This window comes from Terrapene carolina, unplaced genomic scaffold (assembly GCF_002925995.2).
Source record: "Terrapene carolina triunguis isolate 2854851 unplaced genomic scaffold, T_m_triunguis-2.0 Scaffold58, whole genome shotgun sequence".
Classification (NCBI taxonomy): Eukaryota; Metazoa; Chordata; order Testudines; family Emydidae; genus Terrapene; species Terrapene triunguis.
Genome location: NW_020664409.1, coordinates 30,689,755 through 30,710,973, shown reverse-complemented (window position 1 = coordinate 30,710,973; position 21,219 = coordinate 30,689,755). Strand labels below are relative to the sequence as shown.

Here is a 21,219-nt window from a genome sequence, read left to right as displayed (position 1 = left end):
TCAGAGATAAATTGAATACTTTGATCTAGCTTTCATGTTGCTGGAACTAAAGAATGCTTTACAATGAGATTAAGGCTGCACCTTTCTAAAACTTATCTGCTATTTAAACAAAGTGAGGGCACCACCACAGGAAAGGAATGTATTAACTTTAAAATTACACTATTGTTGAGGTTGATGATTTTCTTCTTGAGTATCTCTAAGATGCCTTACTTTCAGATATTCACACGGAAAAGTCTTTTCTAAAAATTACATACAACTGTTCAATTTAATAATTACTAGTGCTCGTTGGGAATGTTTCAACAAAATGATTTTCTGTTGGAAAAAAAAAAAACAACAACTAATGAGATGGTTTTTCAGGTCCCAAATGAAATTTCTGGTAGGTGTGGGAAAGCATGAGTGTGAGAGCATCCATCCTAGAACAGCCAATAGCCCAGTGGTTAGAACATAAGAGGATTCATTTATTTTAATTCATATCAGCCTCATTTTTATAGGAGGTTTCATTGTAATGGACAATATTATTAAACATAAGAACAGCCGTACTGGGTCAGACCAAAGGTCCATCTAGCCCAGTATCCTGTCTACCAACAGTAGCCAATGCCAGGTGCCCGAGAGGGAGTGAACCTAACAGGTAATGATCAAGTGATCTCTCTCCTGCCATCCATCTCCACCCTCTGACAAACAGAGGCTAGGGACACCATTCCTTACCCATCCTGGCTAATAGCCATTAATGGACTTAACCTCCATGAATTTATCCAGTTCTCTTTTAAACCCTGTTATAGTCCTAGCCTTCATAACCTCCTCAGGCAAGGAGTTCCACAAGTTGACTGTGTGCTGTGTGAAGAAGAACTTCCTTTTGTTTTAAACCTGCTGCCCATTAATTTCATTTGGTGGCCCCTAGTTCTTGTATTATGGGAACAAGTAAATAACTATTCCTTACTTACTTTCTCCACATCACTCATGATTTTATATACCTCTATCATATCCCCCCTTAATCTCCTCTTTTCTAAGCTGAAAAGTCCTAGCCTCTTTAATCTCTCTTCATATGGGACCCGTTCCAAACCCCTAATCATTTTAGTTGCCCTTTTCTGAACCTTTTCTAATGACAGCGTATCTTTTTTGAGATGAGAAGACCACATCTGTACGCAGTATTCAAGATGTGGGCATACCATGGATTTATATAAGGGCAATAATATATTCTCTATCTTATTCTCTATCCCTTTTTTAATGATTCCTAACATCCTGTTTGCTTTTTTGAACGCCGCTGCACACTGTGTGGACGTCTGCAGAGAACTATCCACAATGACTCCAAAATCTTTTTCCTGATAAGTTGTAGCTAAATTAGCCCCCATCATATTGTATGTATAGTTGGGGTTATTTTTCCCAATGTGCATCACTTTACATTTATCCACATTAAATTTCATTTGCCATTTTGTTGCCCAATCACTTAGTTTTGTGAGATCTTTTTGAAGTTCTTCACAGTCTGCTTTGGTCTTAACTATCTTGAGCAGTTTAGTATCATCTGCAAACTTTGCCACCTCACTTTTTACCCCTTTCTCCAGATCATTTATGAATAAGTTGAATAGGATTGGTCCTAGGACTGACCCTTGGGGAACACCCTCTCCATTCTGAGAATTTACCATTTATTCCTACCCTTTGTTCCCTGTCTTTTAACCAGTTCTCAATCCATGAAAGGATCTTTCCTCTTATCCTATGACAACTTAATTTAAATAAGAGCCTTTGGTGAGGGACCTTGTCAAAGGCTTTCTGGAAATCTAAGTACACCACGTCCACTGGATCCCCCTTGTCCACATATTTGTTGACCCCTTCAAAGAACTCTAATAGATTAGTAAAACATGATTTCCCTTTACAGAAACTTTTGTCCAACAATTTATGTTCTTCTATGTGTCTGACAATTTTATTCTTTACAATTGTTTCAACTAATTTGCCCAGTACTGATGTTAGACTACCGGTCTGTAATTGCTGGGATCACCTCTAGAGCCCTTTTTAAATATTGGCGTTACATTAGCTATCTTCCAGTCATTGGGTACAGAAGCCAATTTAAAGGACAGGTTACAAACCATAGTTAGTAGTTCCACAATTTCACATTTGAGTTCTTTCAGAACTCTTGGGTGAATGCCATCTAGTCCCGGTGACTTGTTACTGTTAAGTTTATCAATTAATTCCAAAACCTCCTCTAGTGACACTTCAATCTGTGACAATTCCTCAGATTTGTCACCTACAAAAGCCAGCTCAGGTTTTGGAATCTCCCTGACATCCTCAGCCGTGAAGACTGAAGCAAATAATTCATTTAGTTTCTCCACAATGACTTTATTATCTTTAAGTGCTCCTTTTATATCTCGTTCGTCCAGGGGCCTCACTGGTTGTTTAGCAGGCTTCCTGCTTCTGATGTACTTAAAAAACATTTTGTTATTACTTTTTGAGTTTTTGGCTAGCTGTTCTTCAAACTCCTTTTTGGCTTTTCTTATTACATTTTTACACTTAATTTGGCAGTGTTTATGCTCCTTTCTATTTACCTCACTAGGATTTGACTTCCACTTTTTAAAAGATGCCTTTTTATCTTCCACTGCTTCTTTTACATAGTTATTAAGCCACGGTGGCTCTTTTTTAGTTCTTTTACGTGTTTTTTAATTTGGGGTATACATTTAAGTTGGGCCTCTATTATGGTGTCTTTGAAAAGTGTCCATGCAGCTTGCAGGGATTTCACTCTAGTCACTGTACCTTTTAATTTCTGTTTAACTAACCCCCTCATTTTTGCATAGTTCCCCTTTCTGAAGTTAAATGCCACAGTGTTGGGCTGTTGAGGTATTCTTCCCACCACAGGGATGTTAAAAGTTATTATATTATGGTCACTATTTCCAAGCGGTCCTGTTATATTTACCTCTTGGACCAGATCCTGCACTCCACTCAGGACTAAATCGAGAATTGCCTCTCCCCTTGTGGGTTCCTGTACCAGCTGCTCCAAGAAGCAGTCATTTAAACTATTGAGAAATTTTGTCTCTGCATTTGGTCCTGAGGTGACATGTTCCCAGTCAATATTGGGATAATTGAAATCCCCCACTATTACTGAGTTCTTTATTTTGATAGCCTCTCTAATCTCCCTTAGTATTTCATCGTCACTATCACTGGCCTGGTCAGGTGGTCAATAATAGATCCCTAATGTTATATTCTTATTAGAGCATGAAATTACTATCCATAGAGATTCTATGGAACATGTGGATTCACTTAAGATTTTTACTTCATTTGATTCTACATTTTCTTTCACATACAGTGCCACTCCCCCCTCCCCCACACACTACCTGTTCAGTCCTTTCGATATATTTTGTACCCCGGAATGATTGTGTCCCATTGATTGTCCTCACTCCACCAGGTTTCTGTGATGCCTATTATATCAATATCCTCCTTTAACACGTGGCACTCTAGTTCACCCATCTTATTATTTAGACTTCTAGCATTTGTGTACAAGCACTTTAAAAACTTGTCACTGTTTATTTGTCTGCCTTTTTCTGGTGAGTCGGATTCTTTATGTGAATGTTTCTTGTCTGATCTGGCCCCTCCTTTATCCTCTTCCATCCTCTCCTCCTGACTAAAACCTAGAGAATCTCTATCAACAGACTCTCCTCTAAGAGAAGTCTCTGTTGATCCACGTGCTCCTTTGCAGCAGCATCTCTTAGTTTAAAAACTGCTCTGCAACCTTTTTAATGTTAATTGCCAGCAGTCTGGTTCCACTTTGGTTTAGGTGGAGCCCATTGGTTAGGACACTCACCTGGGATGTGGGAGATCAGGTTCAAATCAGGCACAACAGGGCTTGAACATGTGTTTCCCACACCTCAAGTGAATGCCCTAACTGCTGGGTTATTGGCTATTCTGGAGTAGGATTCTCTATAAGGTCTTGGTTTCGTTCTGCATCAGAATGAAAACCTCAAAACAAAATGTTTGTGTACCAATTCTTGTTTTCCAGCCAACTCTAATAATTACACAGAAAATAGTCAGCTAAAATGAGCTAGATTATTTTCTGTAGACTCCTAAAAGTTTAATAATTCTGTTTCAGCCATGTCAAGTTTTTAAAAAAAATCACTCGTGGCTAAGGATGATGTACAAGTCATGTATGAAGTTTCAAAGTTTGTCCATGTATGAGTAATTCCTTGTGGTAGTTTGGAGGGAGGGAGTTAAGTGGGGAAATAATGTATTAGTAATTCTTTCAAAAAACACTGTTGAAAGTCTCCTTCCCTCCATCCCCCTACCTTAAACTGATTTTTTAAAAGTCACCTTTGAGCACAGAGAGAGTATGAACTGTTTAAAACGTCAAATGCAAATGCTTTGGAAAGTTATGATGAGGGTTCTGCTACTGTAGCTGCTTAAGGAGTTTACAAGGTACCCTGGCAAAGTCAGCAGACCTTCTAACCTCTTCCCACCTGAATCCCCAGAGCAAGGACCTTATATGGTCTTATATGATTCTTAAGTGAAGAGCTTTAGATTGTACTTGTTTCCCTCTTTTATTCATTTTAAATCTCTCTTTCTTTTTGGGGTGGGTGGGTGGGAGGGGACGGGACCACCCCCGTTCTAACGCCTTAAAAACTCTGGGGGGAAAATGTTTAAAAGTTTTTTTGTTTTGTTTTTTAAAGTTAAGGTTCCACCATATACAAATTACAGGAAACGAAAGCGGTAAGGTTCCAATACATCATTAATTGGCTGCATTTCACACATGTATTTCCTACTTCTGTTTTCCTCATTATAGATTCAGCCTAATATATTATCTTTAAGTCACCTAACACATGTATCAAACACACAAAATGAGCAATGTAGCCAAGTTAATGTGGTAGTCTAAACTCCAGTTTTTCCATCTCCTGACTTTATGGTTTTCACTGTGCAACTTTAGCAATGCACTAACGCAGGGTTAAATTAAATTTACCCATCTAACTTGAGTTTGCAATCTGCTCTACTGTTTTGATGTGGTACTGGTAAATTTGTACTGTGTCTAGCACATGATGGACACTACCATTATGATTCATTTGTTTCTGGTAACAACGCTACCTGTATGTAAAAATCAAATACAAACGACTACTTGGGAAAAAATTGCATTGCTCAGAACCCTCAAGTGGTGGGCCTGGTTACATGATGAAGAGGATAAAACACGCCCTCCTCTCATCACTGGCCAATTACAGAACTCCAGACAATTGTGACTTGCCAGGGCCGGGGGTAATAGGTCACATCTGGACCAGCACTGGGCAAATGAAGCTTGGTTTTTAGAGGCTACAGCAATGGATGGGGACTCTGTGTGGAAACTGTGCAAGTGATGTTGCTTTCCCACTTTCCTATGCATTGCAGTCCGTGTGCAGACACCCCCATGTGCAGGATGCATTGGTTTTGGGCAATGGTGGAATGAGAGAAGAAGCTTGGTTGACCTGCTCTCTGAGGGATAGAGAGTGCGCTGTGCCTTAAACATCTGGTCATTCTGTTTTGGTGCTTTCCTTGTAATAAATTGTGGAACTGTGTGATAAACTCATCTTTGAATGCCTCACTGTATTTTGCTCACTTATTTTATCTTTCACTGGACTATTTTTAATATTCTAAGCCTCTGCAAAGTTTCAAACAGCTGCCCTCTTTTGCTGGTGAGGAATGGTGCACATGAATTTGGGATGGTTCCATTACTCAAGCACTGAAACCATGAGTGACTTAAGTACATCCTCCCATGAGAGCATTAAAAAAACATTTATTCCACACCACATCAGATTTTCAGCATATGTTACATATTTTACAGAAATAATATTTTAGTAATGTCTGAAGTCATTTTGTATCCCTCTATTTTTAAAGCTAGGTGCCTTTGTTATCAGGTGTCCAACAGTACTGGGCTCACAGAGAAAACAAGTAAAACTTGAAAAAAAGTTACTTAAAATTGCTTTTCTATACATGTCATCACACACTATCAAGATCAGATCTATAGAAATCTATGAGGGCTAGAAACAAAAGCCTGATACCACTGGACAGCAGGATTCAAGGCCTGATGGGTTGCCAGATACTGGACTTCAAATACTATGGTCAAGGACTGAATAGTGGCCTAGCTAACACCTCCGATCAGTGCTCATGTAATTTTTAAGTAGGAAGCCATTCTGTTCATGCTATCACGCAAACTCATTCATACTCAAGGTTATGTACTCTAAACTTTTATTTTATTTTTAAGTTACCGTTCATGCACGGTAACTACCATTCAATCACTATCTTAGCAGCTTTTTAATTCCAATCTCCTACAACACAGAAATTAATAACTGTTTATCAAATTCTATTTTGCAAAAATCAAATCTGCCCACATCATACCAGTGTGAAAAGCATCCAAAACAGAGAAAGGGAGACTCGCACTCAGCTGAACTCGTTTTGTTTAGAAAATTAGTAGACAATGCATTTCCTTGGCTGAGACCTCGGCTCATTTGCCAAGCTCCATCCCACAGTGTTTTTATTTTTTTACCACTTTATAAGCCGAGAGAACATTATTAAGGAAACATATCCTCAACTCTGGGGTTATGAACAGAGACAACCAGCCCCAGAGCTGCCTAAAAGGAATGTGGCAAGGCATTTTTAATAATCTAAATATATCTAACAGTTTATAACCCCCTGGAAGCTAGAAAATGACATCTGTCTCCTTATTGAAATTTGTATCACCATGGCATGTACACAATGGTTTGTTGCTATAACATCTAATACATACTGGTATCTGTTCTATGAAAAAACACCATAGAAAGAGGTGTTTCAATTCTGGGGAAGAGGGGGAACAAATATTTGCACAGACTTTCGCAAACAGTTACAAAGGCAGGTCAAGTTTGGGGCCAAGCATTCTTGAATGAGTTTTTTCAAAGTAATGTGACGAAATCAGAGTGGAGTATCAGGCATTCTCATTCCTACATGTTGCCTTACCCTTCGGACAGAATAATCACTGACAAGATTACAAAAATGTCAGTGAAAGAAGGAAGGGCAAATAGCAAAGCAGAGTGGAGCAGTACAGCTGCTACTGTTGAGAGACACTGCCGATACTCAGAACAATGAGGGAATGCAGGAAATGCACTGCTCTTGTTGACACGGGGGTAATTAAAGAGAAAGTAACAGTTAGTAGGGACTGAATGCAAGAACAGACAAAGAATCTACTTTGACACAGAGGTTCTTGTTATGTAGTCTACACACATCTTTAATCAATGCAGTGGTAGTATACAACTCCCGTTAATTAAAAACATTGTAAATGTAATCTACAAGCGAAGCATAGATTCAAAGCATGTTTTCAAAACTACCTCACAGGAGCCTTCTAAATATGTAGATATTTCCATAGCAAACCATTTACTAACGGAATGTTAGAGAGAATTTAAGCACGACTTTAAAAAAAAATACCATCCTTATTATTAATCACTTCTATTACCATAGCATCTAGGAGCCCTACTCATGGACCAGCACTCTCTGGCTATGTCTGACTACGCTGCGGCAAGGAGCGAGCTTCCCAGCCAGGAGAGGCAGACTCATGCTACCAGGGCTTGAGGTAAAAAGAGCAGTGTGGACACGACTGCACCAGCGGAGGCTCAGGCTAGGCACCCAAGCTCAGGTAGCTAGCCCGAGCCTCCACCAGCGCAGCAACATCCACACTGCTATTTTTAGCATGTTAGCTTGAGTCTGTCCACCCAGACTGGGAGGTTCGCACTCAGCTGCTGTGTAAACCTACCCTAAAGTGCTGAGTACTCTACAAACAAACCAAAATCCCTCCACAGTTGCTTAACTCTGCATCTCCCTCTTCATTAATTGGGTGCAGTGAAGAGATGGCATTACCTACTCTGTGATCCCAAACCTGTAGGGAAACTAGGGTTTTTTGGGGATGCACATATTTGAAAAAAAACCAAGAAACGAAAACGAACAAAACTATAAGCTGGAGTTAAGCTTGCAACTGTCCATCTGTTACTTAATGGGAAAGGCTTTTAAGGAAAGATTTGTTTTCTCAGAAAACACAAATGTTTGATAGCATGGAAGTTGTATGTAAAGATTCACCTAAAAAAAAAAAAAAAAAAGAATTAGGGAGTATGGAAGTACAGCGTTAAGGTAACCTACACAACCTTAATTCTGCCCACCCACTGCTGATCTACCAGCATGCATTTTGATGGAAGAAATAAGGAGTTAAAGAAATTCAGTGGGCAGCTGCAGGTTGTCTTAAATCCACTAAATCTGTGCAAAGTCAGAAACTCCAGCGGGGGCACGTTTCATAACATATGGGGAAGCAGCTTTCACTACCCGGTATGTAAAATTCCTTCATAACCTCCAAAGATAGTCAAAGCACCACTTTCATCAAGACCAAACACATTTGGTGTTTCTAGGCCAAACCATTCATGAGTAAGCTACATTTTAGTCACGGGTATTTTTAGTAAAAGTCATGGGAAGTAAAAAAAAATTCACGGCTCATGACCTGTCCATGACTTTTACTATATATATCCCTAAAACTTGGGGGTGGCTCAGGAGGGCAGCCCTGGGGACCTCGTGGGTGCTGGGGAGGGGGTTGCGGCAGGGATGGGGGTGCCACGGGTGGTGGTGGGGGATCAAGGCCTGGAGGGGGGGGCACACTGCAGGTGCTCGAGGGAGTGGGGGGGGGGAAGATGGGGCAGGCTCCCTACCCAGCTCCTGGGAAGTGGCGACCTTCATCTCCTAGTTCCATATGCTATCTCCGTTCCACCCCAAGCCCTGGTTCCGCAGCTCCCATTGGCTGGGAACCACGGCCAACGGGAGCTGCGAGGGCAGTGCCTACAGGTGGAGGCAGCAAGTGGAACTAGGAGATGAGGAAGGGGAGTTCCTGTTGCCCTTCTGTGAGCCTCCCCACACCCAAACTCCTGCTGCTCAGGCGGCCCCCGGACCAGGCACACTGGGCTGCTGCAGAAGTCACAGAGATCATGGAAAGTCATGGAATCCGTGACCTCTGTGACAAACACGGAGTCTTATTCATTCTTATTCATGAGTTATAATGGAGACAGAATTAAACATTCGGCATGGATTTAAGAGAAAACAAATTTCATCATTCTACATAAAAAAAATATATTGACTCGATGAAAAAAGTGAAAGTCAGCTTTTCTTTCAGTTTTGTGCTTGTTGTAAATACACTGAGCAAAGCCTGGGAAAAGTAGAGATGATGGCATAATCAAGATATTTACTTTAGTGATAAGATCCTAGAGCCCAAGCACCAGCCCGAGCCCAGACATCTACACTGCAATTGAACAGCCCCTTAGTCCAAATCACCTGGTGCAAGCCAGCTGCGGGATTTTAACTGCAGTGTAGACATAGCCTCTTGGCTGAGCCAGACCAGACCACTGAGAACACTCCGTGTGGGGAGGAAAAAAACACGACACAGGATCTTAGAAGAACGGGAAACCTGTTATTTCAAGGAAGGGTCCACAGTTTCCTAGTTGTTTTGCGTCTTCTTTTCCCTTCTCCCCTGGCTGCTCAGTGATCCAGTCTGTGGAAAAGCTCCTTCTCTGAGCTGCATGCAGTATACAAAAGCAGGCAAGAGGGCAAAGCATGAACAACCTAGGAAAGAGGAGTCCCGCTATCCCCATTAAGAAAATAAGTGAGAAAATTTTTATCCAGGTATGAGGTTATGCCTGTGAAATGTCAGGTGGATGGTTTAGTTTTGTACGAATTAGGGTCAGTAGGGATGGGTCAAAAATCAGGCTGGCTTTAGATGCAACTTTGGAGAGTGCAATGTCTCCCCATATCATCAATATTTAATGGTGTGGTGTATTCAATTATGCACATATATAAGTAGACATGCATTTAATATATGCAGAGAGAACCTAACTGAATATATTTACATCTCTGCATGAAGTGGGTAGGGGCTGTCTCTTTTTCCTTTCTCAGGGCATCAGGGTTCTCTCAGTGGAGGTCTAGGGGCTTTTCTTCCCCAGCACACCACCTCAAAGGATCTGCAAGCAGCATCAGGCCTCACAGCTTTTAATAAACTAAATCAGCCAAACCACCCTGCAGCAGCTGAGGCTTTTTTGAAGGCAACAGGACTGCAGGACTGTGACTCAACATAGAATTCAAACCAGTATGAACAGTAGTGCTAAAATGAACTGGAAATCCCTGCCTGTAATTGCAGTCTGTTCAGTCTGCGGCAATGGGGAGAATTATCCACACTAATGCTACAACTAAGTGATCAAAACCAACAGTGTGCTGGCACACTATTAAAGGACCCTTATAATTGCCATGTTTCAAATTCCATTAGTAGCCCTCTAGCAGAAGGCCTGCAAAAGTCTTTAATAAATCATAGAAATCAGAGATGGAAATTAGGTCAACTTTTCCATCCATCTCCACCACCCCCACCCCAAGTTTGTTCCCTATATTGTACTGCTGAGTGCTCTGTCTAGTCAACTTTTAAATGATTCAAGTGATGGGCTTTCTCCTAGCTCCCTAAGGAGACTGTTTACACAGTCCAGTAAGTCTCATTGTTAGCACATTTTCCCCTAATTGTCCAGCCTAGTTTTTCCTTTGCTCAATTTCATTATGTTATCCCTATTTATACCCCCTGGATCATCCTAAATCTGCTCTTAATACTACTGTTCAACTAGTCAACTACTGTTCAACTAAAATTGTTGCTCAAAAACATTCTTTTGCCACTCCCGTAATCCGCTAAAATTTGCTACTATTTTTAGGAGAAAAAGGTGGTGGTAAAGGAATGAAAAGCTACCAACCAACTAGAGCTGTACTACAATAGTGCTCCAATACACGGAAACAACATTACTATTCTCTTTTATATACACAGAGCTCTTCATTTTTGGTTTTTATTTTATTTAATTTTTCCCAGGAATTTATCAGTGTTTATTACAACAACAACAACAACAAAAGATGAAAATCAGTGGAGAAAACTATTAATATTTTTTCTGGGTAAATATCAGGGTTTATTTTGGTGGATGGAAGGACAGGGGAAAAAGTATTCAGTAGATTAATGCTTTGATAATGGAATTCAATGTGGTTTGCTACAGAAGTAAAACAGAACTCAAAACACAATGCCACCTCTGAGTTAAAAAAAAACAAACAAAACATTCTAATACCCAAATAAAACTTTTAATTTGAATAAACAGTTTACTGTTGTAGACAGAACTATGAGCCTATAAATATTTACATTTAATAATTGGGACACACCATTTGCAGTGCATACACTCAACTTCATCCTTTTCTCCTGTTTCTTTTTTAACTTTTGAATATTTCCTTGTGTTCTGAAACGTATTCTGATACAGATTTTCATTTTCTTCCCATTTTAGTGTGTCAGATCTTTAAACAGTTATCTGCTAACAGCCTGAAATATGTATGTGGTAGGTGTGAGATTCAGCAGTACATTCAGATGTGTATGCACTTCAGAGCTTGCATGCCTGCCTGTTTGTTTATTGTGTGTGTCTTCTAGACTAATACATAGCCTTCAACAGGCAGGTTTGCATATATACACAGACTAATGTAGTCTCATAATACATATATCTCATGCAATGTATTGTATTTTCCTAATAAAAAGTTATTTTTTATATATTTGAATGATACAAAAATAGGGTGAAAATTGGGGAAAAAACATGAATAATGCTTTTTGTAAAACTCGCGATTTTACAGTAAAAATCAGTTTAAACTGAAAATGAAGGGGCTTATATATGTATATAATTAATAGAAATGTTCTGGATTCTATAGTGATCCATAAGGAGACATGGAGAATGCATGTTGCAGTGTAAGAGATTAACAATGTTATCACATATTTGAATACTACATCTTGGGCCTGATGCTCCATTTCTTTTCTTAAATTTTACACTAGTATAAATCCACTGAAATCAATGACTACACCAGCACAACACTGGAGTAACATATTGGTTAATCAAGCCCCTGGTACCCAAAGACTACTGGCTGAGAGTCAGCTTGATCTAGTGCAGGGGTTGGCAACCTTTCAGAAGTGGTGTGCCGAATCTTCATTTATTCACTCTAATTTAAGGTTTCGCGTGCCAGTAATACATTTTAACGTTTTTAGAACGTCTCTTTCTATAAGTCTATAATATACAACTAAACTATTGTTGTATGTAAAGTAAATAAGGTTTTTAAAATATTTAAGAAGTTTCATTTAAAATTAAATTAAAATGCAGAGCCCCCCGGACTGGTGGCCAGGACCCAGGCAGTGTTAGTGCCACTGAAAATCAGCTCGCGTGCCGCCTTCGGCACATGTGCCATAGGTTGCCTACCTCTGGTCTAGTGGATAGAGCATAGGACTGGGAATCAAGAGCTCTGGGTTCTATTCCCAGCTGAGTTGGGCTGGTGGGGCTCAGGATAAGGGGTTGTTCAATTGCCGTGTAAATGTCCAAGCTTGGGCCTGAGCCCGGGCGCTAGGACCCTGCAAGGTGGGCGGGTCCCAGACCCTGGGCTGCAGCCCAAACATCTACACCACAATTACACAGCCCCACACACCCAAGACAGCTGGCATAGGCCAGCCAAGGGTGTCTAATGGCAGTGTAAACACACCTTGTCTGTCTTACCTGTTTAGATCAAAAGGTCTTTGCACCAGGGTCTAGAGGTCTAATTAGGCCCGACCCAAGTCCACTCAGTCCGAGAGGATCTGAAATTTCCCAACCCTTTCCGGGAATCTGAGTCAATGCTGCTGCCTCTTGCCTGTGAGTTCGGCTCCTCCTGCCCATGGGGTCAGCACAGCAGCAGTAATGTTCCACGGAGTGAGGGGCGCTGTGACTTTTCCACCCACATGCTCCACTTCACACACAGTGCAGCAAGGTGGCAGTGGCCAGCAGAGGCATTCAGCCTCTGACACTGACCTCAGGGGTAGGAGAAGGACAGCTGACCTGACCTGAGAACAAGATGGTCCGGTTGTTTTCCCGCCCCACCCATCCCAGACCTGACACTTGGAGTCAGGTCCCATTGGGTTCAGGTCGGGTCGAAGGTCTCTACCAGGGACTGCCTCTTACTATGCATACAGTGCTTAGGACACAAGGATTTCCAGTCAAACAGTGAGACAAACAATGATATAATAAAAATAATAATCCTATCACTATTCAGATACGTCACCTTTTTATATCTGAACTTCCAGTTATGCCTTTTCTTATTGAAGATCATATACATTGCATCATGGGGGTGTATGAGGTGAGTTTAACAGGTAGTACCTCTGCATAGGAGATAGCCACACCCGTAAGGGGTGGTTTGCTTGCAGCTGGTGCTGGCAACTCACTCAACTCTCATCAAATCTAGTGGGAGTAGCTGGCGGCGGTGACCACTTAGCGAAAGGCACGTCTGGCCCCTCAAAGTGCATGCCAAGGAGTCACGGTCGAACACTTGGCAAATATTAGACCATAGAAACTGAATGAAGATAGAAATTCGGCCCCATAGCAACTGCTGAGCTGACAAATGGAAATCAAAGAGGATGACAACACTGCAACATGACAAAAACCCTCCATTATAAAACAGCTATTCGCTAACGTACATTTATTTCAAATTGACTCCAGACTCTTGGTCAGGAAAAGTACAGAAAGTAATCATACAATAATGGGAGGGGAAGGGAGAGGTTCTCCCTTTTGGGTGAGAGCAGAAGTACTAGCCAATTTTTCTAAATCAGTGCTCCTTGCTATTAACAAACAAAACCATATCAGCATGAAGGAAAAAGGAAGAAAAGGAAAGACACAATTAGGTATACAACGTAATTTTTAAAGTGATCTATTGCTATCAACTTCTAAAAAGTTGAACAGTAATAACTCAACAAAAATGCTAATCTCTCTGATTACTTCACCTAACGAGTAGAATTTACCATCTCCAGAACCCCTAGGGAAGCTCTCAGTGTAACTAACTAACTAACGTTCACAGGGCCAAATTCTGATGCCTTTACTTTACTGAATAGTGCCTAGCTCTATAAGTAGGCTTATTGATTTCGATGGGTACTACTCAGCACAAGTGAGGGTGCAGGAATCCGGCCGTGAGTCAGTCTAAAACATATTTTTCCTGGGTCTGCAAGAACCTTCTCTTCAGTGTGTTCGTTACAGTCTTTTTAACTAACATTTTTGATTGCAACCACTACACCGGAGAAAACAGTAAGGTGTCATTTACAGTTGCTACTGGTTTCATGAGGACCAGACATCACCACCCCCACCAGGGACCAATGACATAAATAATCCCCAATATTGTCACAACTGCATTGTGTGGCTGATTTGCTGCAGGGTTCTGTACCACATGCTGCCACAGTAGGTGCTGGACATGTTCCAGCCTATTGAGGCTGCAATACATGTGGTTTCCGCAGGGACTTCTTGGCCTGAAGCATGTAGGCTGCACTCAGCAGTGCGAGGAGAAAATGAGCAAAGAATAGGGACTACCTCAGATTGCATGCTCATCCTCCCTGCTGCCTCTGCTCCTGCTTTTCCAGACCCAGCACAAAATATGGGATTTCTGAGAGGGGTGGCAAGATGATTAACCTTGGGTACGAGGCAGGAGTAGGGGTTGCTCTGAGGATTGTCCGATGGGAAAGGGTTAAGAGCTGAGGGTGTGGTTCTGAGCTGAGGAGAGGTTAAATAAGGAGGGCGAGGAGTGTTCCTGAGCCCACAGGGGTTGGGTTGGAGAGGTTCTGACTCAGGAGGGGATGGATTTAGCTGGCATGGTTGATTCTGCAAGGAAGAAGTCAGTTGGTGAATTAAGTTGTAGGTCAGTTGGTGGTGTGGGTGGAGGAGGGAGTTGGTAAGGTAAGAGCTAGATTTGAAGGGAAGAGATTGGGACTAGAAGACAACAGTGAAGACTGACAATGATAACTATATTGTTATCGTCTATCCTGCTCTTAACTGTGAAGTGCTCCAGTTTGAAATGGAGAATGGGTAGGAAAGAAGAGAAAAGACAGTACCCCTTTTCCTTTTCTCCCTCATCCCCAACAACACCCCTCTCCCTGTACCCCCCCCCCCACCCACTGACCAGAGCGTGTCAGTTTTTCCACTTGAAAAATATAATCTCCTTGCAGGGAGATTGTTCCCCACATTCCCACCAGCTATTTTGGGTTCCAGCTGGCACTGACCACCTCCTTTAGGGAAAAAATGCTCTATTAAGAGCCAAATCTACTTCACAATGTACGTATATTGTACTAAGGTAGTCTGTCTAGCTTTTAACTCAGGCTTAACCAGGAACTTCAACTTCATTCCACTCCATTCAAGAGTTTTATAGACCTCCTCTAATGCCACTTATGGATGCTATTATATTTATCAATGTTACAGTGCCTGCACACAGACACACATTACACGTGTATAAATACTTGTATAAGCTCATAACAGTACACATTCATTTAAATTGTTCTTTTCCCCTAAAATCTTGTATACTGATCACATATGCTTTTAATTTTTTTCTAGCCCTTTTCCCCCCACACCAAGTCCCCTTGGTTTCTACATTCTTTTTTAGCATTATAAATGAAAACCTTTTCACAGTGGGATCAGACATCTGGTGGACAATTTTCCCCTCCCTCCCCCGTTTCCTCCCTCCTCTCTCTTCCCCCAACCCAGCTCTACCCCCCCCCCCCCCCACACACACACTCAATTACTACTACTACTTTGGTTTCTCATCTTGCAAAGGGATTCAAATTTTATGGATTAAGAACTCAATGAAAAATGACTGTCTGTCTGTAAAGCAGAGTGCTTTCAAAATGAACAATCTGTACAGGAGAGGGTGGTGGAAGACTGCGAAGGTTGTAAGTGAAAACAAATATTTCATATAAGCACCCTACAGACAGGAAACACTCACCCAGGCCTCATTTTATTTATGTAGCACTTTTCATACATTGTATCTCACTGACTGCACCCAAAGCAAGTCACAAGTGATTTAGAAGGCTAAGATATGGAATGTTCATGAAAGCAAGAATTAAATATAATCATTTAGTTCTGGTGGTACCACAGAATAATAAACAAACAATGACCAGGCAAAATGTGAACATTACATTTTAATTTAGGTTAAAAGAAAAAAAGTCAATTATTTGAGTTTATTTATTCAGTTATTTGTAAGGGGGAAAACACTGAATCTGCATCCAGACATTTCCACATCATCTTCATATTAACTCAGTTGTCTCAAATACGGTGACCCCATTTCTGGGTTTTTTTCCAGCCATTCAGTTCTGCACATTCCTCCTGAGATTCCTCTGCACTAATGCCCATAGTGACAACCATTAGTAATGGCAGGGGCAGGAGCAATAAGCCTGCAGGACTTCTCTTATTGAAGGCAGACTGATAAGTTAGCTATTATTTCTTCTCGCTACCCAAGCTGTTCCTGCTCCCAGATGTCAAGAGCTTTGGAAGGTCAGCCTCTTTCCTATTACACATCTAGGAGTCTCTCACTAGATAATTCAAGTGCTAGGTCCATTGCCAGGGTAAGAAATGGAAGCCCTGCTTAAGGAAGTGTTCATGTCCTTTTATGACCCACATATGGACCTTCTGATAATATGGAAAAATCAATACGATTCCTCTTAGTTACAAGCTTGTGGAATCAGAACTATAGCCAGACCTCTTGTTTATACAAGTGAACATAGGAGTATATATTAAATAACTAATTTCAGAAATTAATCAGTCAACATTTCCCTCATCACCACAAATTGGGGGAAAAAAAAGCGGTTAGAAGTTAATTTATTTTCAATGTTAGACAGTTTTCAGGATTTTTTTTAACCTGCTCATAACTATAAAGTCTTTAAAAAAGTTTGCTACTGCAGTAAACATCTCAGTGATTAACTACCCTTTTCTAAATCTATTTTCATTTAGCATTCTTATCATATTATTCTCCATAATTGTAGACTTTTTTGCACGTTCCACAGCTTGCATATCTAGTATAAAACAATTCACCTAGAGAATTAACATACCCTATTCAGGAACCCATCACTCAATTCTCAGTGCAGCTGGGAAGTAACCACATTTTTCACAGTTATACTCATATTTATCATCAATTCATTAAATTAAAGGGAGGTCAAAGCCCTACCAGAACACACTGAAAATTCAAATATTTTTTCAGTAGCGGAATGTCTTGCCAGTATAAAATGTGATAAATAGGATCCTGAAACAAAATATACCACAACATTGTCATCTACATTTAAAGAACCACATCCTTACTTAAATGAGTAGCCGCACTGATTTCAATGGACCTACTCAAGGTTAGTCACGTGTACTTGCAGAATTAGACCTATATTCCGTTTTTCAAAAGGAAAAAAACTTCATGGTTGTAAAAGCAAGTACTTTTGAGAATGTTGTCAATGTAGTAACTGATACCGCTGATGTACTGTATCTTAAGAACCAAATGTTCTTTTGTAACATACTTTAAAAATTCTTTAATTGTTCCTCCCTATCATATACCACCATTTACTGGTACATGAGAATCACATGAATCAAGTTTAAATATTACCCACTGAATGAATACCCCATTTCAAGTTCTATTTTACTGTTAGTTAAATCAAAATGAATACTTAAAATACACGGAAGACATTTTACATAAATGTTAACAAGGAATACATCATTTCCAATACACCAAAACATATAATATACCTAATACAAAATATGTGAAATGAATTCATTTCCATATTCCAAACTGATTGTGAATAGTCACATTATTTATAAAACAATGAAGCCCTCAAACAAACAACAAAGTCCTCACATAAATACCTGTTAGAGGAAATTTTTGTTCAGCGAGGGTAAGTATTTTGCAGGTTTCCACTATAGATGAAAACCCGCATCTCATCTTGTTTTATTTGTAAATATACACAAACTTTAGATTCACCTCTACTTGTCCCTCCTTTGAAAAAAAAAAAAACCATACAGCTGTGCTGCAGTTCCTAAGGCAAGGCTGCATCAGTCTTTCATTTAGTAGACACAAAGTTAAAACAAAGATGGTTCAGACAGTCTGATTTTCAGTGCCCCACCCTCATTTCCTTGAGCCAGAGTGATGTCATAACACAAGGCAGCGCAATGACTTCATTGCTACAGTTCTCCTTGCTTCTGGGCATGCACCCCCTCTCTTCTTCACGACAAAGACAAAGCCTTTAGGCCACAGCAGTAAATAAAAGGCAGACTCACATCAGATGAGCTCTTATAATGTACCTGTCAAGTTTCCAATAATACTGTCTAACCCTTTAGAAGAAAAACATCACTTGCATCATTAAACATCACTTTAATAAGGGGACGCCACTGTAAGATGAATTAGGTGAAGGGAGATTCAGTGTTGGCCGTATTAGTATATTAAATAAAAATAAAGTATGATACATTAAAAATATTTCAATGTGTTTAAGCTAATGTTCTCTGGTACTAATCATTCACCACTGCAGTGAACAGGGCTGTAGCAGAACAGAATCACAAGACTTCCTGTTCTAATGGAATCATACAGAATAAACTTGCAGTCGCTCTTCACTCTAATGTGGTGATCACTCTCTTTCCATCCACTATATTATTCCTGATGTGCAAATGTCATCATCATGTTAGAATGGAGATTTCCCAACCAACGAGACTGGTACAACAACATGAAAGAAAAAAAATACTGATGCAGCAAATTGTCACACAATGATTTTAACCAATTAATTGACACAGGAAGATTAGCTTTGCTTCTTATATTGTACTTAAAGATTATCTTCCATATTTATTTAAACAAGCCACAATGCACTATATTAACTTAACCAAAGTCGAACAGTAAATTAAGAGTGAAAAAACCTACTTTATTTCTGGATTATTTAACTGTAAATGGTTCACCGCGTAGGAGATACTACTACTGTGGAACGTGTCACCTTTGACCTGTGATTCTTCAGTTCGTCTCCCTAAAAAACTTACAAGTCAAGTACTTTTGCTTGTTCCTACCTCAAAGCGATGCACAAAGTTCAGTTTAGCAAGTGTGTTACATCTTTGCCTCAAGTATAAATAAGGTTTAGGCACATTCAGAAGTAGTATTCAGAGTAATGCTAGTCTTTCAGTACATTCTATTACTTCAATAAAATGACGACGCTGCAAGGAAAATAAAAAGAAACTACAAAAGACTGATTTTACTGACTTTAATTATTATGGAAGTGTAAGTTTTCAAGTTAATTGTATATCTGACAAAATAAAAACAATTAAAAATACCCTTCCCGGCTATCCCTTCTTTCTCCACATACCCTGTTCTCAGCTTAATACAGAACCTATTACCAGGAGATTGACAGAGCCACTCCCTCTTCTATTTTTTAAATCCCACAAAATACCCTCAAGCTCCCCGTTAAAGCGAGTAAAACCAAAAGAATATGAATAATTCTGTAACTACACATGAAAATACTGTAACTGTATGGCAGCACTGTAAACTTTCTAGCCCACCTGGTTTATCTTTGCTGTCTAAGTTGCGGTGAAGTACATGCACACATCTATCACTGCAACATCTTTCAAGTACACACTTCAACCCAAGGCTACCAGGATTCACATCTGAAAACTCAAGTACTCAAATTACACGATTGCAAAACTTGTCTGACCCTTTATTTCTCTCCCACCCTCCCCCCATCCCGCACATCTGATTAATACCATCTGTTTCCCCTGAGCTTTCCCTTTCGATCGCAAGAACCTCTCTTCCCCAACTTAAGACGCCAGCCCAGTGTGCAGCCGAGGGAAACCGGAGGGAACCTTGGAATTGGAAACGTTAAAAACAAGAGCGGAGACAGCGCTGCCACTGCAGAGGTCCAGAGCTCCAATTTACTATGTAACCACACCCACCGCATTGCAGAAGCCACGGGCTGGAGGGGGCTCGGGGGGCGCCAGATAACAACAAGCAGTAACTCCGCCGCCACAAGAAGACGCACAAGAAGAGCCTAACCGATTTCAAGAGGGGGAAAAAAGATGGACAGCTAACTCCCAACCCTCTTCACTCGCAAAAGCATCCCCGCCACCACATCAGGCTTCACACGATGCACGCAACAACGCCCCTTGACGGCCCGCCAGCCAGGTAAACAATGCAGTTGGCACACCGCTGTGCTCCGCAAGGGGGTGAATGGGAACAACTCTACTGGGGGCTGCCCAGCTTGGGGGCTTTATGGAGGGGCCATTACAAGAGAGCCCAATCCACGCACCCCACTTCCCCCACAGACGCACTGGCGCTGCTGTCCTGTATAAAAGAGAAGTTTCCTCTAGGAATAAAATGCCTTGTATAAACACCCCTCATCCGCCCCCTCCCAACCACCCTCGCCCTCTACCCAGGCACGCGTTGCCCAGCCCAGGCTTTTCCCAGCCTGTCAGCGGGAAGATCCCGGGCAACAGCAGCAAACCCAGCAGCTCGGCACCCAATCAGACACCTCCCCTCCTGCTGACACAACCGCATCAAAGCAACGGGACCATCCGAGCCAGGCCCCGGACTAGCGGCTGGCTGGCGAGCCGCATCGCAGCAGCTGGAGGGCAGGCGGGTCAATGGCTTTTTTTAATCCGAGCGGCTCTCCAGGGCTGCAGAGGGAAGGGGCAAGTGACACCCGGGGATTTGCACGCAGATCTCGCCCTAGTTCCCCCCGTCACCAGCCACTGATCACTTTAAAATGGCTCCTCGAAAGGAGATTTAAAAAAAAAAAAAAAGTCAAAACGCCCCTGGTAGCGGAGACCCTGAGCAGATCCCCCCGCCCGCCCCCAGCAGAGAAAACGGCAACCACACTAGCAGCCAGGGGGGAAGCGAAGCGAGGTGCCGGGAAAAGGTACCTTGGCAAACCGGCGCAGCAGCTGCAGCGAGCTGGAGCCCGGGTTTCTGCTGGGTCTAGGTCTGGTTCCAACACGTCAGAGGGACGTGCAGCAGCAGCAGCCGCGGCCACGCGTCAGCAGCAGCCGCCCAGCCCAGGACGAGCCCTCCACAGTATCCAGCAAATCAGGAATGTGGAGACAGGCTCCTTCAAAAAGCCCCTCGCCGCGGAAAACGGGAAAAGCTGGATCCCGCCGGAATCGGCCGGCTTTGGCGCTCAGCAGCCCCACCCCGCGCTGTCTACATGGAGAAAGAGGCGCTTCGAGGCTCCGATCCCAGGGGGAACCCCTCGTCCTAATGTATCCCAATGTAATCCGCGCAGCAGCCACCCGGATCTGTCCCTTGCACCCGGCTGGATCCTGCCCAAATTTTGCCCCTTTCCGTGCAAATACCACTGCTGGGAGATCAAGTGTAGCGGCTCCGATTTGCGCGACCGCGCACAAACACAGACCTAGAGCGTTAAGCATCATTGCACACCGAGGCCGCGACCAACCT

The 21,219-nt window shown here is 41.7% G+C and overlaps 1 protein-coding gene across 25 annotated transcripts in view; it reads right to left on the bottom strand.

The window, feature by feature from the left end:
* Nucleotides 1–20,771, bottom strand: part of EPB41L3 (erythrocyte membrane protein band 4.1 like 3) — a 128,346-nt gene extending 107,575 nt beyond the window's left edge. For 21 of the 25 annotated variants that reach the window (XM_026661244.2, XM_026661294.2, XM_026661262.2 and 18 more), the window contains exon 1: nucleotides 20,688–20,771. The gene's annotated coding sequence lies outside the window, so the exon portion shown is untranslated. Of the gene's footprint in view, nucleotides 1–17,663; nucleotides 17,706–19,331; nucleotides 19,405–20,687 lie in introns of those variants that run through there. The other 4 variants (XM_026661246.2, XM_026661336.2, XM_026661252.2 and 1 more) reach the window with 4 other exon arrangements.
* Between the last annotated feature and the right edge of the window lie 448 nt (nucleotides 20,772–21,219).